This window comes from Epargyreus clarus, unplaced genomic scaffold (genome assembly GCF_041222505.1).
Source record: "Epargyreus clarus isolate Ecla_fem2 unplaced genomic scaffold, WU_Ecla_fem_2.2 ptg000035l, whole genome shotgun sequence".
In the NCBI taxonomy this organism is placed as follows: domain Eukaryota; kingdom Metazoa; phylum Arthropoda; class Insecta; order Lepidoptera; family Hesperiidae; genus Epargyreus; species Epargyreus clarus.
The window spans coordinates 1415038-1440740 of NW_027332240.1; the positions used below are offsets into that span (position 1 = coordinate 1415038).

The 25703-nt window shown below is 37.8% G+C and overlaps 1 protein-coding gene across 1 annotated transcript in view; it reads right to left on the minus strand.

Moving 5' to 3' along the window:
* Positions 1 to 25703, minus strand: part of Hasp (Hig-anchoring scaffold protein) — a 139733-nt gene that overhangs the window by 102003 nt on the left and 12027 nt on the right. The window lies entirely within an intron of this gene.

The window sequence follows — 25703 nt, forward strand, 5'->3', positions numbered from 1 at the left end:
TGAAAAGGGATAATAAAAATATTTTTGAATAAAAAAGTTTTACATCTATCTTATACCAGAAGTGTAAAACGTTCTGTGTTTCTGTGTTCTTGTTTATAAGTAAGTTAATGAATGCGTATATTAGGCGTTTTAACTTAGTTTTCAGGGCACTGCATCATTGGTTGATCTCAGGTACGAAAGGAACTGCAGTGTTTCGCTGCGAAGAAATAGCGTTTCTAGAAAATCTAAACGTGAACGTAACCTAATGGTTTATAAAACCACCGTAAATTGTTTGCCAGTAGACAACCGGGTATGCCGCTTGGCGCGTGGCCAAGCACCCGTATGGCACCGGGACAAACACGAACCGGTTAACCGGGTCACTGCGCCCGCAACCGGTTCAAACGGATATCGGATAGTGTTATGACATTAGAATGTTTTGAAATTAACATTATGCGATGAAACTTGTCTGAACTGTATATTATTGTTTTATGCATTCAATTAGTATTCAAAATAAAGTTATAATCCAACATATATATGCGCTCATGCAGTATAGATCAAAATATGAGAGAAAAATAAAACAGCAGCTACTTACGTTTTCTACCTTTTTTACAATATTTGTTAGGTAAATTTATACTTTGATTGATTTTCTATATATAGTAGCCGTGAACACAATATATTATAAAGGTCCGTATAAATATTAGAAATGGCCTGAATTATACGTTCAACACCAGTTTCAGATATGACATTAAAATATAGTATCACTTTTATAATAGATACTTATTATCATTAATTTACTTAAAATGATAAGTTATTCTTTATCAAAAACATTGAATAAAAATAGACACCCTTTATAACTTTTCTCAAAATGAGCTAACTAACCACTATCCATCTAAAGTCATCAAGATAAAGCAGATTACATAAACCCTTAACGAAACCAATCTGGTTAATACTGGTACGTACTAGATCCTGTTATCCGGCTCTGTCCTTACCACGGATATAAGCTGGCTCGGGGCCAAGTAACCGTCTGGGTGCCCGGACACGTTACCCGGGTCAGTGCTCGCGAGTTCAAACAGATATCGGAAATGGTTCTATGAAATGGGATTGTTATTAAATTGGAATAGAAATTGTATTTTTATGATTTGTATGTGGATTGTGGATCGCACTCAAAGGTTTTTTTTTGTGTTCTTGCGAGTGATTTTCAGGAGTCATTACTAACGCACTAATTAATAAATTAAATTGGAATAGAAATTGTATTTTTATGATTTGTCAGGGATTGTAAATCGTAGTCAAATGATTTTTTGCGATTCTGCCAGTGATTTTCACGCGGTATTAGCGAAAGGCGCACTATAGTGTAAGGTATAATGTGTAAGAAAAATGCTTAAAAATAAGCCCTCTCTTTTACCTTGCCATCGATCATTATTTTAGTTAAATATCTTTTCAACAAACCAGTATTTATTATTACAATTACAATTACAAAAAACTTCACCTGACTAACAAAAAGGGAAGTAATGTGCCCAATGACACTCCTACCACAAAATAATTTATTTCGTGCTCCTACAGTCTGGACGAATTTAACGACACCTCGAATGTTAAAATCTGTGAAGCCGTTAGGGCTGTAGGGCGTCAGGAGTCCTGGTAGTTTCGGGACCAGAATAGGGCTACGGTATCCCTGCCTGTCGTAAGAGGCGACTAAAAGGTGGCTTCCGGGGTTGCAGGCGGCAAGAGTGGGAGCTCAAACCGCCAGCGGCCCTGGGAAGGACGGCGGTATGTGTGGTCGCATATCGTCGTACACACCAGACGGTGTGGCGAGCGTCAAGCTCACCTGGGCAAAGCCCGACGGGGAAACGTGCATAGAGAACTGCGGTTGCGTTCCTTTGGAGATCCCGCAGCCCTCTACGCAGCGCCGAGGTCGGCCACCGGGGGATTTAGTGCGGTAAGAATCCCACATAACCCTGCGTCGCTCCCACGGCACTGGGTACCTTTTGAAGGTTTCCCCCTCGTATACAAAAAAAGGCGCACTCAGGATAAATTCACCTTACCTACCATTATATGAGTAACAATATCAATAAACCATAAGTTTTATTTTCAAACCTCCAAAACGTACAAACGCAAATGTGGCTACTTAGTTTCCGTCGAGTCTCACATTGAAAGTGGTTTTAAATGTGTGGATACATCATTCTGAGTAATCATCCTAAGTGTGGATAAAGTTTATACGAATATTTGCGTATCTTGTCTCGTTTTCAAATGTGGTTATTGGGTTCAAGTGTTTTTTGGAAAAAAAATAGAATTTTTTTTTAAATTTTTAATTTTTTTTATTAAAAAAAAAATTTAATTTAAAATAAAAATAAAAAGAAAATATATATGATCCTTTATCATGTCAGAGCTTTTAACCCTTATTTTACCTGGCCAGGAGTTGATTTTCCAAAAAAGGAGGAGCAGGTAAAAATATATAAAAATGTTATTGTTCTTATATAACCATGTAACAAGTTATACTTGGCATAATGAAATGAAATGAAATATATTTATTTTTGTATAGTATAGGCCAACGGCGGCACTTACAAATTGTCAGTTACAATATTTTCCTTAACTACTATCGGATCGGAACGCGACCTCTACTGAGAAGAATCGGTAAGAAACTCAGTGGGTTTGTCTTTTTTAATTTTAAAAATAATTATTCTCTTTTTCTTTTTTTTTAAATGCCATTATTTTTACATATAATTAATAAAGCATTAGCTCCAGTATCTTGCTTTACATTTGTTCAGCAAGATACGCTACACTTTGACATTTTCTTAATTAACTAATAATTTTGTTATTGATCAGTCCCAAGCTGTTTTATCATTAATATAATCAGAAATTTTATAATAAGCTTTACGACTAAGTTTGCTTTTGATAATAACTTTAAATTTATTAATTGACAAATTTCTGATTTTGATAGGCAGTTTATTATAAAAACGTATACATTGATTAATAAATGATACCAAAAAATATTTGGTTTGCTTGTGTAAGATTTGTAAGAAAAGAAATAAATGTAATTCAATTACAAATGTACACAATTAAATAATATATTAATTTATACGAATAAGTGGTAGGTATTATGTAGTTACTAGCCCAATTAAATATTTGCTAGTAGCAACGCAATATATTCTGGCAATATCAAAACCGCGTATCGTGTACCGTTACATATTACAATATCTCACTTCCGCGATAATATTGGTTTAAAACCAGATACTAAACTACACAGTTTATCATGTGATTAACACAATCCTCCTGTTCTCTTAACTTTACGCTTTAATAATCGATGGCGATGATTACATAGGGGGCTTCCGGGGTTGCGGGCGGCAAGAGTGGGAGCTCGAACCGCCCGGCCAGCGGCCCCGGAAAGGACGGCGGTATGTGGTCGCATACCTACCTGGTAATGTGGTAGAACCCTATTTCTGCCTCATACGGCAGCGTTAATTGCTGCTGTGTTCTAGTTTGAAGGGGGAAAGACATACCTTTCCGAGGCGTTCCAGCTTAGTCCTCAGAGTTAGCGCCGCATCTGTGGCCGACCTCAGGTAGGAATATCTAGTCCTGTCTGGGGTTGATTACAATGTCTATGGGCGGCAATAGCCACTTACCATCAGGTGAACTGCATGCTTGTCTGCTACTCCTATATTACAACAAAATATATATTTGGTGGCGATTTTAACTGTAGCTGTGAAAAATATTTTCTCGTCATATATATTTCCCAAACACGCCAAAAAAATAAACTCCAAAAAAACAAGTGACAGTCGCACATTTTTTGGCCGATCATTAGCACGGACTTTTGAAAATATTTTAGGAGTAACTAATGGAACGCGGTACATGTTTTCATCCCTTGACACCGTCGAGGGTTCTACACGCTAAGCGGACCCACGTCCGAATTTTAGATTAAAAACATATTTTCGAAAATTGAAACGAAATATTAAAGAGGACTCGCCACTCGTCACTCGTCGCGAAAACTTTTTGCAGGTCCGCGGGGTGCCTTTTTGCGAAATTTAATGAATGTGCAGACATGAAGAACAAAGAATATGAATTTTATTACTAACGCCCTTCTGCCCGCGTGAACCCTTGTACTGAATTTAAATTTTTACGAGGTCACCCGGTTTTTTAGGTGAAAAAGGTTTTCTATAGCGCTCTTCGTAATATTTATTGCTTCGTCACAGCATTTTTATGTCGTTTGCTGGACATGGGGACTGAAGAAAGTGATGGCTTGATACATAGTCTATCATATTCAAAGGTTGTAGAACCGCCACACCTATTTCTGTCTAATAACACCAGTGTTAGACGCTGCTGCATTCCATTTTGAAGGGTGTGGTAAAGGAGACATACTTTTCCGAGGCGTTCCAGCTTAGTGCTCAAGTTTAGCGGCGCGTCTGTGGCCGACCTCAGGTAGGAATATCTAATCCTATCTGGGGTTGATTACAGATGTCCATGGGCGGCAGTAGCCACTAACCATCAGGTGGACTGCATGCTCGTCTGCTACTCTACATTATAAAAAAAAAAACACGTCACTCCAATGAACAATAAGGGAAGTAGATTAAAGCAATTCAAAACGTCAACATAGAAGCAGAGTCATACAAGCATTTACAGCTATTTAGTTGAAACTGCCTCTCAATCGAGGGATCAGACATAAAAACTCAAGCATTTAACTTCTGATTTGCGTTAATTCATAATTAATGTTCACTTAGTATAACGGCTAGGGTCTACACGTCTGAAATTTCTTCAAAAAGTTCTGAAAAATATGTGATGTCTACAAATTCGAGCTTGAGCAGCACGGTCCATCCATCCTACCTAAATCCATCTCAATCTGAGACGACCCGAGCCCAGAACGTCGATCTCTGCCACACATGAGGTCCCGGGATGGACGGCGTGCTTGTGTTCCGGCACGCCGACATCGGTGGCGGGGGAGAACATCATCCCCCCTGAGGCTAGTTCGACTACGACTCGGTCGGACAGCACTGGTGGAGTCGCGGAAGTGTGCGCAAGTGTTACCGCGGCTCCACTCCGCAGTGATGCGGAGGGACACCGTCAGTCGGTTGGAGCCCGACATCAGCTTCCACCGGCCCCCATGGCGGAACTCGTGAAAAGACCCGATCCCAGAGAGCAGTAATGGTTTGACGACGATGATAGTTTATTATGTCTATGCGATGATGATCATTCCCTAAAATATCTTCTATCTGAAAAAGGTCCCGTCGAAATCCTTTCAGCCATTACCCAGATTACCTCGTACAAAAACCAAAAGTCAGTCAAAACTTTAAAACGCTAACTTCAACTTATAATCGGAAACTTCTGAAGACAGCTGAATATCTCAATTCAGCTCAATTCAGATTAAGATGTCGATAAATTCAGCTTGCATTCGGAATTATGCCAGATGCAGGAAATCGGAATTCGAGCTAATATTCCTGAAATATTGAGACGTTAACATCAGATTCTGGGGATATTGATATATTGTGCTGGGAATATTCCGACTTGCTTTAGTAATATGGTTTAATAAAATATTGAAGCTCTTGTGCATTTTTTAAATGATTTTCGATGTTGTTCCTGATGACATGAAGAACATAGGCATTAACATTAATAAGAACATTTACCAGTGATATTTTTTTCATAATTAAAGCAAGAAATATGATACTTCATCATACTTCATTCATCATACTTTTATGATAATAATATTTAAAAGGAAGCTAACCCACAGAGCTGGTTACATCGTTCATAGGACTGATGAGTAATGTGGAGGAAAGGTCCTCAGTTCGCGACCATGTTTAGGCAAAAGGAATACAGGTCGCCTCCTGACCAAGGGCTATGTGTCTGATAATCTGAATGAACGGTTAAAAACCGCTGGATTAAGACGGCTCAGAATTCATCTGAGTGGCTTAGATAAGAGGAGACCTACCTTGGTCTATCAAAGGATAGATAATAGGTGGGTTTTGTTTTCAAGGGTAATAGGTAAGAGACAGCTATACAATGCCAGCGTACCCTTATGTGATGTGGTTAAAAGGGTGACAAGGAAGAGACAAATAAACGACGCCAAATTACGAGTATCTCTCAGAGATCTAGTTTGAAGGGTTACAGGGAAGAGACAGCTACACTGCGCCGACTTACTCTTCAGGTAGGATTTGTGTAGTGGACACTATGCCACTTCAATCTCCTAATAAACCACACCTAATAAAAGGCCGACAGCACACAACCGATGTAATTCGATGACATCCATATTTTTTTTTTCTTTTTTTATAATATGAGAGTAGCAGACGAGCATGCAGTCCACCTGATGGTAAGTGGCTACTGCCGCCCATGGACATCTGTAATCAACCCCAGATAGGATTAGATATTCCTACCTGAGGTCGGCCACAGATGCGCCGTTACCCCTGAGGACTAAGCTGGAACGCCTCGGAAAAGTCTATCTCCCTTACCACACCCTTCAAACCGGAACACAGCAGTGCCTAACACTGCTGTTATTAGGTAGAAATAGGTGTGGTGTGACATCATTGCAGGTTGTTTTTGACAAAACAAGCCACAAAGCCGCTGATTGCGAAAGCTCACTACAAAATGCAGTCTCATCAGCCGGTCCAAATACCGGTTAAATGATTCAGCTGTCCGGTCAACTACGGATAAGGCGTGTTACACACGGTTCAACACAAACCAACTCGGAATGCAAATTGGATGCTAAACTTTGATGCGATTTACCTATTTATACTCGTGTCGGACTGCGGATACGGGTTGCAAAGGTGCAAAGGTGTAAGTCACAAACCATGCTAGCTAAATATGGATTTGAAGACCTCACACGATTTTGAAAACTTTATAGATATACTAGCTGACCCGGCAAACGTGTTGCCATATAAATAAAAAAATGTTAAGGGTGAACAACCCTTATCACTTAAGGGTATGAAAAATAGATAGTAGCCGATTCTCAGACTTTGCATATAAAATTTGGTGAAAATCGGTAAAGCCGTTTCGGAGGAATACGGTAACTAACATTGTGACACGAGAATTTTATATGCATGCAGACGAGCATGACGATGCATGACGAGCATGCAGTTTTCCTAGAGTTCTGCAGTCGTGGCCCATGGACATCTGTAATGAACCCCAGATAAACTACATCCTTGTTCTTATTAATTTCTTATACATCTTCTGCGGAATCGAACCGCAAGGGGTTTCATTATTTTGGGGAACGTCAATTTATTGGAGCTTTTCGAGTTCCACCTTTAAGTACTTAAGGCAGCACCCCTTAAACAGCCCTTGGCTATGACCAATATCAATATACGGACGAATTTTTTTATATTTGTCTCTCTGCTTAGATGAGCTTCTTTTAGTCAATTATGTAAGCAAAAAGAGTGTAAAAATATCCTAAAGCATATAATTGCGTGACAGTATCGAATATCGGATAAAATTGTATCCGGCGCGTGTTATCCGGTTACATTTTGACCGGCTGCAATCAATGAAGCATTAAATGCTATTTGATGCGGTTAAGCGGTGCCTGATTGCTCATTGAAATAGAGTAAGTATGGATGTGTGTATCTAATAGTGTAACGTGATACATACATGTTGTAGATGTATAGTCCTCATTATCTTCATTGACCCGTTATTGTCCCTATGCTTGGCACGCGTCTCCTCAGAGATAGAAGGGCATAGTTTATAGCGGTGGTCAAGTGTGAATTGGTAGACATCAGATACCTTTGGCAAAATTTTCTCAAGTTTACAGATGTGTTGGTTTATGATGTTTTCCTTTACCGTTAAAACAAGTGGTAATGATTTTTTTATACGCACATAACTTTAAAAAACAGTGTGTGCCTATTATTCGAACTTTGGACCTTCCAATTATGACGCTGAGTTTAACTTTAACAAATTATTATTAAAAAAAACCGACTAATAAAAAAAACGTTACTTTCAAATTTAAACTTATTAGTATATCCACCGACACCTCATACTTCAAATCCGTCAAGCCATTTGGGCTGTAGAGCGCCTCAAAAAAATTGACATACATACATACACACAAACACTCGAAAAACATTACACTCCTCAGTCGGGTAAAAATGTTACCAATACCTGCAGCACACTGTCAGATTCAGACCATAGCCATAGATAAGTATACATATCTCACCGCCTTGTTATTGATTTAAGCCATTAAATGGCTTAAACGGCTCACAATTCTGTTAGCCATTTAATGGCTCTCATGGTGTAATTTACACGGCACAATGCCGACAAGTCCAGTTAAGTGGTACAAAATACGAAATGGAAGAAAAAGTGCGGAGTAATATCATTTCATTCGTAAATGATCTAAAAACTACATTTTTTTAATATTTTTCAAACACGAAAATAGATAACAGTGACAATTTCAATTGTCAAAACTAGTTACATTTTCTTGTTAGGAGTGAGTAATCTTTACTAATCTATGATTATAACTGACGAATTCGCAAAAAAACTATCCTTTATAAATTCCTAAACCACAGTAAGTACATTAGCTCGATCCTCATCCATTAAAAAAGCCGAAAAACTCTCAAGTTAAACTCAAATACGAAATGAATTATTAATCGAGGCAAATGAGATGAAGAGAAAAGATCGAGTCAAAAATTTGAAGAAACCACTTTGTGTTCGGGATAATATACATTTAATTCAGTCCGGGGAATGAAAAAGAAATCGTATATTTTCACCCGACCGCAGGGGGTGTTTTTTAAGCGTATGTGTGTATGTCTCATTGTTTAACACTAATATTATGAGGGATTGAGGCATTTTAATATGAAATAGGTACAGATGATACGCGGTTTTAATTTATTTTATAGTTTACCTAACGATTAAGCAGACGTTCTATCTCCAGTACACTTAGTCATGCGAAATCGTAATTGTATTGTAATAATAACGATTTCGCATGACTTAGTGTACAGATACCCTTACACGGACCGCAAGAATCAATTTTAGCCCAAAATTACAACGGCACCAAAGCCACATAATTCCACAAGGTTTTTGTTACTCAATTACGCTGAGAAGGGTAAGCGGTTATACATTGCACTCAGGTGATCCGGGTCGAAGATCATGCCCGGGTGTGCGGGTAAGCTTCACCCGGGTAAAATATATATGGGTGTATATAGAGATAGTGATAGCCACTTGGCTTGTGGTTAAGAAACTCAACGTCTCGATCGAGGGGCCTGAGGTTCAAATCAGATTTTTCAAAATTATGTGCGTAATAGAAGTAAATTATCATTTGCTTAAACGGTGAAGGAAAACATCGTGAGGAAACCTGCCTACCTGAGAGATTTAAATAAAAAGACTACAAATACGCACTTGGCCAGCGCGGTGGACTAATCCTTCTCATTCTGAGAGGAGACCCGTGGCTCGTAGTGGGACAATAATGGGTTGAAGATGATGGTATAGAGTCAAGGCAACCTCTATCATACTACATATTCTTATAATATTTTGCGATGAAAGTAGGCGGCGAAATAAAATCTCCAAATTAGACACTTTAATTTTAGCATAACAATTAATTAATTTAGATTCCTTATTATTATTACTGTGTTAAAACATTTATTACTCGAGAATTATTAGTGTTGTTTTAATACGTTTTTGCTATTCAAGTCTTTTATATGCTATTGGCAAATCATTATAAATATTAATAGCTACAAAAAGCCCTAACGATAAATCATTATCAATTTAAATAGCAACAAAATTTATATTTATGTGTCCTTTTTTTTTTTTTTTTTTTTTCTTCTCGAGAGGGAAACCTTCAAAAGGTACCCGGTGCCGTGGGAGCGACACGGGGTTATGTGGGATTTTTACCGCACTAAAACCCCCCCGGTGGCCGTCCTCAGCGCTGCGTAGAGGACTCCGGGATCTCCAAAGGAACGCAACCGGAGTCCTCTCAGCGCACTGCCCCGTCGGGCTCCGCCCAAGTGAGATTGAATCACCCCACCGTCCGATGTACACGACGGTATGCGACCACACATACCGCCGTCCTTCCCGGGGTCGTTGGCCGGACGGTTCGAGCTCCCACTCTTACCATCCGCAACCCCGAAAGCCCCTTTTAGTCGCCTCTTACGACAAGCAGGAGATACTGTAGCCCTATTCTGGTCCCAGAACTACAGGGACAAATATTTATGTGTCCTAGTTATTTTCAAACTGTGTAGAACGTAGTGTGTTAATCATGAAATTCAGTTTCAATAAAAATGAATTTCAGTTTCGAACCAGCTCTATTACATTTCAACAATTTCAAACCACTATTACTTCATACATATCAATTTGCCCGAAATATTCCAGCTAGGTAGTAAAATATTCGCACACTTATACCCAAATATATTTAAGATATACGACCGGCATTTGTGAAAAATATACGTTCAATTTAGTGGGAAAATTAAGTCGTTTTATCATTTTGATGGCGTCGGCTGCAGCAAATAGTGGCTATGAGAGATCATCCCAATATGGCCGCTGGGTGTTTTCCCGCCAACATGGATATATGAACGCGTGGTTTAGTAGGGTTGCCGCTCGTGTAATATATTATCTGGTATAATGATCTAATATATTTTTATGCAAAGTGACTTTTGTGTATTTCTCACATTACATAGAATGAGTGTGATGACTAAATATTTTTTATATTGCGGCAGTAGTGCCCCGGTTAGGACGGCGGTATGTGTGGTCGCATACCGTCGTACGCTCCAGACGGTGTGGCGAGTATCAAGCTCACCTGGGCGGAGCTCGACGGGGCAACGCGCTAAGAGGACTCCGGTTGCGTTCCTTTGGAGATCTCGGAGTCCTATACGCAGCGTCGAGGACGGCCACCGGGGGTTTTAGTACGGTAAGAATCCCACATAACCCTGCGTCGCTCCCACGGCACCGGATATCGTTTGAATGTTTCCCCCTCGTAAAAAAAAAGAAAAAGTGAACAAGCATGCAGCAATTGCCACCCATGGACTTGTAAAATCAATACCAGAATTACCAGATATGATTAGAACCGTACCTGAGGTCGGCGCAATAATGTTGCTGATCCTGAGGTTTAGGTTGGGACGTCAAGTATAGGTTCAGAACCCTTAAAAACAGAACACAGCAGCGCTTAGTACTGCTGTAATAAGGTGATAAATAATGATGTGCCGAGTCGCCCAGTTTTGGTATTCGAGTACTTTAGTACTCATATAAAAAAGAATCGAGTCAGTACTCGAGTCCAAAGTATTCACAAAGTACTCGAGTACTTTGCAAAATACAGTCCAATAGCACGGCAGAGCAAAAAAAAAAAAAAAACGCCACTCACTACACAAAATTAAACAAGTTTTTACTTGTACGAGTAGTAGTTGTAGTGTACGAGTATCGTCAGTATTCGAGTATCACTGGTACTCGAGTATCACTATTGGTACTCGAGTATGCGAGTTTATGTAAGTACTCGAGTACTGACTCGAGTTGACCTGACTCGGCACATCTCTAGTGATAAAGGTGTAGCGGTGGTGTTACCATAGTTAAACCACGAAGGGTACTTCCACTTTAGAAATAATATAATAAAGACTCATAGATACATAACTAGTTTATAAATGTTAGAAATTATTATGAAAACTTGTTACGAAAATGAATACAATTATGTTATCGAGAATCAAGGGCTCTAAAGATTTAGTCAAAGATTTAATAGCAAACGTTGCCTATATAAGTCTAAAATCTAAACAATTATTATTACCATCGAGGCTAGGGTCTCCTTTCAGAATGAAAAGGGTTTCTGAAATTTGAAAGGTCTGAAATTAGCATGTCAGTACTAATTCTGAAGCTGAGCCTAGTATTACAATTTCTAGACCCAATTTATCATTAATACCTATACTATATTTCAAAATACATTCTTGATGAAATCAATATATTCATAGTTTATTGTGTCGTGGTAAAATTTTGTTGTAAATAGTACATTAAACTAAAACTAGACTAAAGACTAAAAGTACAAAAAAAATGTAGTTTGAAGGTCGTAGAACCCTTTTGTGGTTCGACTCCGGCGGCACCACCGCCATAATTATTTCTACCTAATAACAGCAGTGTTAGGCGCTGCTGTGTTCCATTTTGAAGGGTGTGGTAAGGGAGACAGACTTTTCCGTGGCGTTCCAGCTTAGTCCTCAGGGATAGCGGTGCATCTGTGCCCGACGTCAAGTAGGAATATTTAATCCTATCTGGGGTCGATTACAGATGTCCAAGGGCGGCAGTAGCCACTTACCATCCGGTGGACGGCATGCTCGTCTGCTACACCTATATTATGAAAAAAAAACATTACATTACACAAATATACCATTCGAGAAAGATAATAAAAATATTTCAAGTTTTAAAATGTAACGACAGTTACATTTATTTGCATTGTTTCATTACATAATTTATTAGTCGCAGCCCTATATTTATAGCAGCCGGTTATCCGGATCGGACAGTCCGGTGATATACTCGTACACCCGGGTAAATGATTTGCTGCCAACGCAGCACTGGTTGCACCCGCATTATTACAAAACAACAATTTTAATAAGGCCGTATATTCAAATATATATTTCATACTAGGTATCGCTTGTGTGCGCTCGCTGCTAAAGCAGCTCGCGGAACGGTTGTCTTCTTTAGTTTTGCGTGCAAATTTTTTTTACATTTTTTCCCCTATATTGAACTTTTATTAATTCTGATTGGGGCTGTTTGGAAAAGATATGAGTTAATATTTGCAAAATACCAAGAATTTGGGTCGTGATTTTTTTGTCTATAAGCCATACATTTTAAAGACATAATAAGGAGACAAAAGCTTGAAATATTACATACAAAAATAACTATTTATAAAAATTGTTATTTCTTGTATGACAACACTAAAATATTTTTTTTTCAAAATGTGCAGAATATTAGTACCTACAAACGCCTCATACATTCTAATGATATCAATAGAAGGCAACAGCTTGAAATATTGCATACAAAAATACATATATATGAAAATTATTATTTCTTGTATGGCAACACTTGAATATTTTGTTACCAAAATGTGAAGTCTATTAGTACCTACAATCGCGTCATACATTATAAGGTTATCAAAAATATACAAAAGCTTGAAATATAACATACAAAAATGCATATGTATGAAAATTATAATTTTTTGTACGGGAACACTGAAATATTATTTTACCCAAATGTTAATACTTCTAGTATCTACAAACGCCTCATACATTGGAATGACATCAAAAGGAAACAACAGCTTGAAATATGACATACAAAAATACACTTGTATGAAAATTATTATTTTTTATATGGCAACACTGAAATAATTTTCCACCAATTTATACAGTCTATAACTACCATTAAACGCCTCATACAGAAAACGGACGTTTAGTGATGCTGGGCTTGGTGGTGGTGGTATTTAAAGGGAGACAACAGCACGAAACACCACATACAAAAATACAAATATATGAAAATTTCTATTTTTTGTATGGCCACACTAAAATATTTTTTTATCAAAATGTGCAGAATATTAGTACCTACAAACGCCTCATACATTCTAATGATATCAACAGAAGACAACAGCTTGAAATATTGCATACAAAAATACATATATATGAAAATTATTATTTTTTATATGGCAACACTTAAATATTTTGTTACCAAAATGTGAAGTCTATTAATACCTACAATCGCGTGATACATTATAACGTAGTCAAAAATTTACAACAGCTTGAAATATGACACACAAAAATGCACTTGTATGAAAATTATTATTTTTATATGGCAACACTGAAATATTTTTCCACCAATTTATACAGTCTATAAGTACCAGTAAACGCCTCATACAGAAAACTGACGTTAAGTGATGCTGGGCATGGTGGTGGGGGTCTTTAAAGGGAGACAACAGCCCGAAACACCACGTACAAAAATACAAATGTATGAAAATTATTATTTTTTGTATGGCAACACTAAAATATTTTTTAATCAAAATGTGCACAATATTAGTACGTACAAACGCCTCATACATTCTAATGTTACCAATACAAGAAAACAGCTTGAAATATTACATACAAAAATACATATGTATGAAAATTAATATTTTTTGTATGGCAACACTAAAATATTTTTTACCAAAATGTGCAGTCTATTAGTACATACAAACACGTCATACATTATAACGTTGTTAAAAATTTGCAACAGCTTGAAATGTGACATACAAAAATGCACATGTATGAAAATTATTATTTTTTGTATGGCAATACTGAAATATTTTGTTACACATTGGTACTGTCTATAAGTGCTATTAAGCGCCTCATACAAAAAAATTACGTCAAATGGTGGCAACAGCTTGAAATCTTCGATAATCCTGTAGAAAATGCATTTGTATGAAAATATTTTTTTTGTATATGGCAACATTGGATGTTCGATTTTTTACATAGGGTCCATTTGAAATAAAAAATATCTCCCATACATAACTTATATGCTCTGTCTACGGTTTCCGCCCAAGTACTCAAAAAGTGAAAATCGTGAAAAAAAATTCTGTATCCCAGTGTTGCCAGTCGATTAAGATGAAAATGGTCAAATGTCATTACGGCACCCAAAAAAAATAGTCCTGTGAAAAAAAATCATTAAAAATATTTCTCCTTCTACTTTTTACATTTTTGAATGAAAAGTTCCAAAAAATGTATGAACGATGAAAAAAAAAACTTTACTTGGCAACACTTCGAGTCGAGCTCCATGACCGCCCGATACAAAGCGACTCGTTCAAATGTTGCCAACCTCAAAATATTTCACTTCGAAAAATGCATTTTTTCGTACATTTTACAAAATGGCTGACACAAGGTGCGCCATCTGATTAAAAAAAAAAATATTGCCATATGATAAAATTGAGGATACAATCCGGCCAATAAATCAAAAATATCGAAAAAATATTAATAAAACCACCGCGCTACGACCCCACAAACACACTTCGAAAAATGAAAGATTTCAAACTCAAATATCTCGGCGGCCATCTTGTTTTTCCAATTTTTTCTAATTTTATCGTAACAGTCGTCCCACAATTAGCCGAAAATGACACCAATCTCAGGTAGGCGCGCAGAATAAAAAAAAAGTTGAAAATCGCAGGAGGGCCGCCATCTTGAATTTTGTATGTTTCCCATTTTTCCTATAACCACCATAATATACCGAAAAAATATTTCATACATTATTACTACCCCCCACCAATAGTTTAGGCTGGGCTACTCGAAATGTCAAAAAAGTGAAAAAAAAAATCTAGCTCCCAGTGTTGCCAGTTAATTTGGATGAAAATGGTCAAATGTCATTACGACCCCCCTGACAAATACCCATGTAAAATATTTTCATTAAAAATGTTTCTCCTTCTACTTTTTACATTTTTGAATGGAAAGTTCCAAAAAAAGTATGAACGAAGAAAAAAATCCTAAACCTGGCAACACTTCAAGTCACGCTCCACAACCGCCCAATACAAGGCGATTCGCTAAAATGTTGCCAACCTCAAAATATTTCACTTCAAAAAATGCGATTTTTCATACATTTTACAAATTGCCTGACGAACGATCCGCCATCTGGTTAAAAAATTAAATAAATCCAATTTGGTAAAATTGAGCATATATCCGAGAAAAAAAAAGAAAAAAATAAAAAAAATATTTAAAAAAACACAACAGTGCAACCCCGCGAACACACCTCGAAAAATGAAAAATTTCAAACTCAAGTATCTCGGCGGCCATCTTGTTTTTTCAACTTTTTCTAATTTCATCGTATCAGTCGCCCTCAAGTTAGCCGGAAACGATACCGATCTTGGATAGGTGCAAAATAAAAAAAAAAAGTTGCCCAATCCAGCTCGGCCGCCATCTTGAATTTTGAAAGTTTCAGATTTTTCCCATAGACACGGAGGCAAATAAAAAATTCCACTCATACATCAAACCCACCCCCCACCACTCCTTCAGGTCGAGGAAGTCGATTTTTCGTAAAACTGAAAAAAAATTCCTGCGGCCAGTGTTGCCAGTCGACATCGACGAAAATGGTCAAATGTCATTACGACGGCCAAAAAAAATATTCCAGTGAAAAATTTTCATCAAAAATATTTCTCCTTCTACTTTTCATATTTTTGAATGAAAAGTTTGAAAAATTGTAAGAGTGGGGAGAAAAAAACTCAAACCTGGCAACACCTCGGACCGAGCCCCACGACCGCCCCGAACAAAGCAAATCGCTCAAACGTTGCCAACCTCCGAATATTTCACTTCAAAAAATCTGTTTTTTTCATACATTTTACAAATCGCCTAACAGACGACCCGCCATCTTGTTGAAAAAAAAAATAAATCCGATTTGGCAAAATTGAGGATATATCCGAGAAAATTTAAAAAAATGGCAACAAAATATTAAAAATCCCAAGAGATACGACCTCCCAAAAACACCTCGTAAATTGAAAAATTGCAAACTCAAATATCTCGGCGGCCATCTTGGTTTTTCATTTTTTTTCAATTTCATCGTAACACCCACCTGAATATTATTCGAAAAAGAAACAAACATCAGCATAAAGTCAATAAATGAAAAAGTTAAAAATTTTAAATCGGCCGCCATCTTGAATCTATGGCATCTCATATTTTTCCCTTTGCCTCGGGGGGGAGAGGAGAAAACCCGCCATAGACAACAAAGTCGCTCCTAGACGGCAACATGGAGAACGCACGTCATTCCTTACAGGATTATATATATATAATTTCTACAGTTGTAAATATTAATTTGCTTTTTACCACGCTTCTATTAGCTTGGGTTGTATGTATCTATGTATGCAACGGAATCTTTGAACTAGATTTTTACCCAAATTGACGGTCCGATTAATTCAAAATTTTGAACAATTATCAAGAACTGATGACAATACACGATTTTAATAATTTTATCCCATTCTCCTCAAAAGGATCGTCAGGAATCAGGATTGACGATTTTCCTTGTGCGATTTTAGCGTGGTTTTTTTATTATTAATATAATGAAAGGGGCTAAAGAATATGCAGTTTATCGGATGTAAGGCGGTATTTTGTTACCGACTTCTTACTATAACACATATACATAACTTATAAGTTACTACTTATGATAATAAACTTGATATAATATCAAGTACATTAGTTTTACTTAAAGTTAATCACAAACACGTTGTTAATCTTGTGAACTAAGATGTTAATAATAATATCACTTCTTTACTTCACCACACGCGCCGAAGCAGAACATAGCAACTTTTATACAATTGAATTAAGTTCAACGTTATGAACACCCTTAAATCTTAGATAATTTAAACGTATCATTATCCATAACACGACATAGTAACGAAATTATAATGTCTTACCAATTGTTTATCGTCATATATTCATCATTTTCATTCATTCATCAACATATTCGTCTTTGACGAATACCAAAGATCATTTATCGTCGATGCCAATTTATTTCCCAATCTTACATTATATAATGACAGATCGAAAATATTCCCATAACCATTCAATTTACCCCAAATGACATGGTTACAAGGTTACTCATCAATATTCAGATGATGGGGACACCACGGAATGGATATACCCGGGTCTATGATACCCGGGTATGCCCGGGTCAGCGAATATTGGCTGTGACACCGTGAAATATAATGCTTTCAGGCCACAATGCAGGCTGTAAAATATTGTTATGAGATTCTGTGGCGTAAAAAGGTCGGGTGCATAAATTTTGACGCATAATTACTGTGGCTTTAATGATTTCGAATTTTTCAAGTGGTAAATAACAGGAAACATTAAAATGATTTAATTTTTATGAAAACAAAAACCCAACTGTTTAAAATAGCTTTGGCTACTCCAAAAATTTTGACAAATGCAACGATATCTCATATGTTTAAACTGTCAAGTCGTATGGACTGCAGGCCATGCCTAAGATAAGATATGGATCAGACATACATTCATATGCTCGAGAAACATTACCCTCCGCAACGGATAAAAAAACAAATACTGTTAAATTTTGTAAGTTTATTGCAATTATTAAATACTAGTTTTTTTCCCGCGACTTCGCCCGCGTTTAAAAGAAAATAACTAACATACATAAAACTGAAAATTCTTACCTTTATTGGAATGATAGTGGCGCCATCTGGCGTAAATTGGTCGTACCAACTCTGAAACCTTCGTGGGCTCATGGACAACAACTTTGCTAAAGATCATCACTTGATCAAATGCATAGCTTACGATTCAAGAGATCGATTCTCCGATTAATCGATCTTAGATGCCTAGTTTCAGTGAGATTTCCAGGATAAAAACTATCCTATGTCCTTTCACGGGTCTCAGACTGTCTTTGTAAAAAATTTCATTAAAATCGGTTCAGTGGTTTAAACGTGAATAAAGACAGACAGACAGACAGAGTTACTTTCGGATTTATAATATTAGTAAGGATGCCATATATTATTAAAACAATACTCTTTATAATATCTGTCGTTAGAAAACAGAAACGTTCCCTATTAATCTATTAAAGTAATATACCAAAAAATAACACGATAAATATTACAAAAAAGTGTAATGGTGTTAAAAACTATAATATATTTGTAGTGCCTGAGCAGAACGGCCAATAAAAGTTAATACCCGGGTGATATATACCCGGATAAATGATTTGCTGCCAACGCGTTGCTGTGTGGATGAAATATTTGTTTTTCCCAACTTTTATTACTGCCAAAGCGATTATATGTGATGGTAGTAAATCAAAAGATATTATTTTCGTATTATAAGTGTGTTTGTGTGTGCTTGCGTGCGTGCGTGCGTGCGTGCGTGCTTGTATGTATGTGTGTGTAGTGGTAAATATAGGACAAAGGAAAAAGGTAATTTTAACAACTATTGTTATGAAATATAAAAAATAATTATCATTATCATGTTTTTTTTAAATGAAATTGAATGATTTTTTATGAAAATTTTCATCTGGCAGGTTGTTACATAACTCGACCCCAATCGGAGGGTCATAGGTTTGGATTCCCGGCAACTCTGATTTCTTAGGGTTCCGTACCCAAAGGGTATAAACGGAACCCTATTACTAAGACTTCCCTCTCTGTCCTTCTATCACAGGGCTCTATCTCTGGAACCGTAATACGTACCTAGATACTTGACATTTTTACAGCGGATGCATAATGGTGGCCGCTATAACAACAAATACTGAAAATAAAATAAAGTTGAATATTAAAGGGGGTCTCCATACAACAAACCGGCATTTTTCGATCTAACTGTTAAACCGTACTAGGAAGACGGTTGGAATTTTTACAATTCGTTTACTACTATAACTGGTATTATAGTAAATAAAAATAAGAACCATAAAATATATTTTAATATAGTTATTTTATTAAAGATATATGCGACGTGCGTATTGGAACTGTGTTCCTGTTTGAAGGATTTGGTAAGGGAGACATACTTTCCCGAGGCATTCCAGCTTACTCCTCAAGAGTAACGGTACATCTTTGGCGATCTTGGGTAGGAATCTAATCTTACGATTACAGATGTCCATGGGCGGCAATAGCCACTTACCATCAGGTGAACTGCATACTCGTTGGCTACTCCTATAAAAATACGATGTTATCGACCACCTAAATAGCCTATTATCTATACTAATATTATAAAGAGGAAAACTTTGTTTCTTTGTTTGGTTGTAATGAATAGGCTCAAAAACGACTGGACCGATTTTAAAAATTTTTTCACCATTCAAAAGCTCATTATCCACGAGTAACATAGACTATATTTTATATGAAATATATTTGATAAATAGATTTTGAGGCGGTACAAAGTTTGCCGGGTCTGCTAGTTTGTGATAGAAACATTCGAAGCATGCTGCATGACACACATAAGCTATTACGATAAACGTTTCTCACGATGCAATAAGTTTTTGCGTGAATCTCACTTTCTTCACAAGATCTGGATCACACGACGTATCTTATTGACGTAATGTCGATTACAAGGTAAATTGTGCCGTGGAATTTGCCTAGAATAGTTATAAAAGGTACCTTAGATAGTGTGGTTTTGTCCCTGTAGTTCCGGGACCAGAATAGGGCTACGGTATCCTCTGCCTGTAAGAGGCGACTAAAAGGGGGCTTTCGGGGTTGCGGGCGGCAAAAGCGGGAGCTCTAACCGCCCGGCCAGCAACCCCGGGATGGACGATGGTATGTGTGACCTCATACCGCTCCACAAGGAGTGGCGAGCTTCATAATCATCTGGCCGGAGCTCGACGGGGAAACGCGCTAAGAGGACTCCGGTTGCGTTCTCTGGAGATCCCAGAGTTCTCTACGCAGCGCTGAGGACGGTAACCGAGGGCGTTATAGTGCGGTAAAAGTCATACATAACACGTCGTCGCTCCCACTGCGTCGAGTACCTTTTGAAGGTTCCCCCTCGTCAACAAAAAAAAAAGATAGTGTGATTTGCCCGGGGATGTGCTGTTGTATCTATACTATTTCTAGCTAAGTTTTGCGTTTCCACGGAAGGTTGTAGGTACCGGCTACATGACATATCTTAATCCTTAAAAGTAGCGACGCATTTGTGATCGACTTTAGCGTCAACCTGTTCTGTATAAAGTTGGTCACATGTCCATGGACACTGAACTTACCTGGCTACTTCCGCCCATGGACATGTTATTATTTTCAGATAAAATTAAGATTCCTACTTAAGGATGGCCTCTGACGCCTTCCTACCCTTAGGGACTAAGTTGAAATGCCTTGGATAAGTACCACACCCTTCTTACCCGGTTACAGCAGCGCTTTAAACTGCTGTTATAAGTCAGAAATACACGTGGCGATGGTGCTACCGGAGTCGATCCATACCTTTGAGTTTTTTTTTAATATAAATCTCTCAGGTGCAGGTTTCCTCACGACGTTTTCCTTCACCGTTTTAGGAAGTGATAATTAATTTTGAATACGAACATAACTTTGAAAAATCAGGGGTGCGTGCTAGGATTTGAACCTCGGACCCCTCGTTCGAGAGGTCGAGTCTCTAAACCATTAGGCTATCACTGCTTTTGTATGTATGTATAATACTAACCAATATTATAAATGCGAATGATTGTTTGTTTGTTTGTTTGTTTGTTTGTTTGTTACACTTTCACGCCTTAACCACATAGCCGATTGTCATGAAATTTTGTACACTAGTCGTCAGGGGTTCATAAAAGGACATAGTGTTACTTTTTTCCCGAAAAAAAATCTTTTTCGAAGTGTATGTATAGTCCGCGCCAGACTACTAGTCCGCTCTGAAGTTGTTGCGAGCAGGTGCATTCACACAATTTGCTATGGCGACGCGATTCCTTTCTATATTCAGAGCGGATTAGCAGTTTTACGCGGACTAAATATACCTTTGAAAGCGAAGCCGCGGGTAAAAGCGTGTACATGTTTAAGAGGGGTTGTGGGATTGTCTTGTCCCGAGAGGGGTTGCGAATTATATTAAATACACCGCACAATGTATTGTAGTCGTAATTATCGCCTAATTGTACCTCTTGTTCGCGTTGGGTTAATAAGTACGGTATAATTTGATTCAATCTTGGTATTCAAAATAGCGGCGTTTGTATCTCGCTCATATATTGAATAAATGCAATTTTGAGTTATAATCCTTATTTTTTATTTATTTTGTACACCTTAATCTAAGGGTTACAAAGGGTTAACTTAGTGCCTAATGGCATTCTCTGCCAGTCGACCCTGGGTGATGGCGATAACACGTGGTAGGCATAAACAAGAAATACAAACTGTAAGAAGAAAAACATACAATATCTACATATATTAATATTAAAAAATATAAATAATATATAAATATATAATACAAATGTAATATATGCAAATAAATATATACAACACAGTGAGTTAAGGAAAGTTGAAGGACGAAAGTTGAAGGACTCAAGTATTGGACGACTTGACTTGAAGATTGAATGTCATCAACATGTAATACATGTCAAATGCAGGCGAACAGCGTAAATACAAGCACATTGATTACTTTCTCGGGTATATTCGTTATTTGTCTAGAATTTGTAACAATTATGCGTCTGTACTCGCGACATTTACATATTTGTTCGTTTTACATATTTAAGATTTTGGCGATAATTTAAATGAAACATTATTTGTACACGTCTGACCAAAGTTTGCAATTCTTATTATTTTTCAGATATCAAAAGTACATTTTTTAGCAAAATTGAGACGACTCAACTTCTTTTTATGAGTATTATCGGAGAAGGCACAATCACACCCCCATATTGAGTCACAGAATTCTAAACCATGTGTGTACATGGCAGCCACGACACAGGGAATCCTAGTGTGGGGCTGTGAGTGTAGATAGTGTTTATTTATTATTGTTTAATATTGTAGTAGCAAGCAAGCAGTCTAACTGATGGTACGTGATAATAAATCCCAGATAAGATTAGTCCTATCTGAGGTCGGCCATGCGCCGCTACCCCTGAGGATTAGGCTGGAATGCTTCGGAAAAATCTCTCTTATCCCTCTTCAAACTAGAACACAGCAGCGCATAACTGCTATCATTAGACAGAAATAGATGTGGCGGTGGTGCCGCCGAAACACAGAGGGTTGTACCTTCAATGTTAATATTTCTCATAATATCACATCTAAGGCAGAGTAGCATGATCCTGCTGCTTATACTTTTGTATAATAGTGGAAAAGCAGACGAGCATGCAGTCCATCTGATGGTAATCATTCCCTGATGATTAGACGTACTTACCTGAGGTCGACCACAGTTGCGACACTACCCTAGGGATGGCGATTCTTTCCGAAAAAGAAACGATTCTTGAATCGATTCGAATCAAAGTGTAATAAATCGATTCGAAAAATAATCTAGGCCCAACGAATCGATCCAAAAATCTTCGATCTTTTCAGCTAATAACGGCAAAGATAGCGAAGAAAAATGGTCATCAGGACCAAACGAGCACTGAAATACGTATCCGTCAGTAAAAAAAATCTGTAACACATTAACCAACTTCGAAAAGATCGACATTCGATTTTCTAGGACGACAGATCGATTCACTGTATCGATCCATTACTGGAGATCGATTAAAATTATCGACTTTTTTGGAACGAACGATTCTTCGATTAATCGATCTCAAATCGGCATCCCTTTTTTTTAACGAGGGGGAAGCCTTCAAAAGGTACCCGACGACGTAGGAGCGACGTCGACTTATGTGGGATTTTTACCGCACTAAAACCCCCCCGGCGGCCGTCCTCATCGCTTGTTGGAGAACTCCGGGACCGGAGTCCTCCAAGCGCGATGCCCCGAACGGGCTCTGCCCTGGGAGAGCAGTTTTCGCTCCTCCCAAACCATCTGGTGTTCACGATGGTATGCGACCACACATACCACCGTCCTTCCCGGGGTCGCTTACTGGACGGTTCGAGAAATCGGCATCCCTACGCTACCCTGAGTATCAAATATAACGTACAAAGAGTGCCTTTTGCATAATGCTGTCTACACCTCGTACAAAAGACTAATATTCAACTATAACAAGCACATTGCGAGTATTTTCGCGTCCTCAGTAGAGTGGTGACAAGGGAGACAAATAACCCCATTAATCCTGCCAAGAATTGCTAACTGTGTTGATATTTTTCTTGAAATACAAAGAAAATGGCGCTACCGTATGTTTTGTAATCCTAGACTATTTCAGCGTAGGTTCTTTTAGTTATACAGGGTGAATTTTTCAAATGGGCCTTCAGTACCCTTACCATGTGCTTTTACGTTTTGATAAATATGACTGTTTTGGTATTCGTTTGCGTATTTGCTCATACAATTTCCAATCAGCGCCCCTAGCGGGTTGTATCAGAACTGTAGTGTCAGTAACGTAACATTAAATGTCTAAATTGACAAAATGGCGCTTTATGTTTTGTCTATCTTTTTTGCGAACATGTGAGGCAGACAAAAAGACTTGAGCACTTACTTATTGTTACGATTACTCAGTCTACTGAAGCAAACGGAATAGAATAATGGTTTGAGTAAACGTAACGTAAAATTGTGGGATGTTTTGAAAACTCATGGTAAGGGTACACAGCCAAATCCGAACAATGCTCTAAGGATTTACGAGGCCGATTTCGATAAAATCTAAAACTGCATCATTACTTTTTCTTTTAATTTATTACTGTAGCCGTTAGTGAAACGAGTTTATTTTGGAAAAAAAATAACATAACACGTTAAGGCCTTTCGCAAAACTAGACCTAGACCTAAACAAGACCTAACAAGAGTGTTAGTTTTAGATTCTTCGAATTTATGTTCCCAAAAACGCTTTGTACATTCACAGCATATGTGTCGTGGGTGCTATGGACACATACAAAGATGGGTACAGACCACGAACAGAAATATAATTCATAATTTAGATATCTGTCTGCTCGAGAATCAAACCCGGAACCCTCTGGACCGCGCTACTAGGTTGTCAAAAATTGTAAGTTCGACATTCTTCTGAAGTTGACAGAAGAGATTGAATGTGCCCAAAATCTTTTAATAAGTTATAGTAACCTCCTCTAAGTCTTAAGCTAAATTTAGACTGTGTCCACTTGGTACATCATTTATGCACAAACACGTGTGTCCTTTCAGAGAATGAAAGGTTAAAACTATACCACGTAGTAATATAGAAGTAGGAAGTTACAATATAAGTGGTAGAACCCTCTATGGTTCGACTCCGGCAGCACTACCGACACACCTATTTCTACCTAATAACAGCAGTGTTAAGCGCTGCTGTGTTCCGGTTTGAAGGGTGTGGTAAGGAGGACATACTTTTCCGAGGACCTTCATCTTAATCCTCAGGGATACTGGGGCATGAGTGATCGACCTCATGTAGGAATGCGTTGGTACCTCTGAAAACTAAGCTGAAACGCTTCAGAAGTATGTCTCCCTTACCACACCACCGACAAAGTGTCTCCAAAAAGTTGTAGTCAAAAACTTTAGAAATATGAGTTTCCTCATAATATTGTAGTTCAAAACTAAAACAACTAATTTACGAAAACTTGTAGGTTTACTTACTTACGAAAACTTGCTCGCTTGAATTTGTGCGTGAATTTCCGGAAAGTTAGTTTTCACTTCCTAGTAATCAAGAAGAAATAGGAAAATTGTTTATTTTATCTACGTCGTAAGGAAGCTTATACATCAGCGACATTTCATGTTGAGTATAATCAGCGTTAAACAGCTAGTCCGCTCTGAATATAGAAATGAATCGCGTCGCCATAGCAAATTATATGACTACATCTGCTCGCAACGACTTCAGAGCGGACTAGCAGTTTGGCGCGGATTATACCGTCGGAAGTCGCTGAATGTCGTCGCCTGTTCTCGGTAGAAGCGGCTTTAAGGTGCGAGCGGGGCTTTGAAAATATATATGAAGAGTGCCGAAAACACCAACCGTCACTGTTTAGTGAAAAGACTAGGCTGTTAATTAAACGGCTACTTAAAATTTATTTTTAACTTTTTTACAAACAAGTAATAAAAGCTTGTTTTTAAATGTTTTTTTTTTAAATTTTTGTTGACCAATATGGTCGGATCTTCACATATAACATTGATTGCAGAAATTCCCTTGTTTTATTTCGTCAGATTTTTAATTGAAACACTATCCAAGTCTTGCTTACCATTTTTTTTTTTTTTTTTTTTTGTCGAGGGGGAATCCTGCAAAAGGTACCCGACAACGTGGGAGCGACGCCGAGTTATGTGGGATTTTTACCGCACTAAAACCCCCCCGGTGGCCGTCCTCTGCGCTGCGTTGAGGGCTCCGGGATCTCCAAAGGAACGCAACCGGAGTCCTCTTAACGCGTTGCCCCGTCGGGCTCCGCCCAG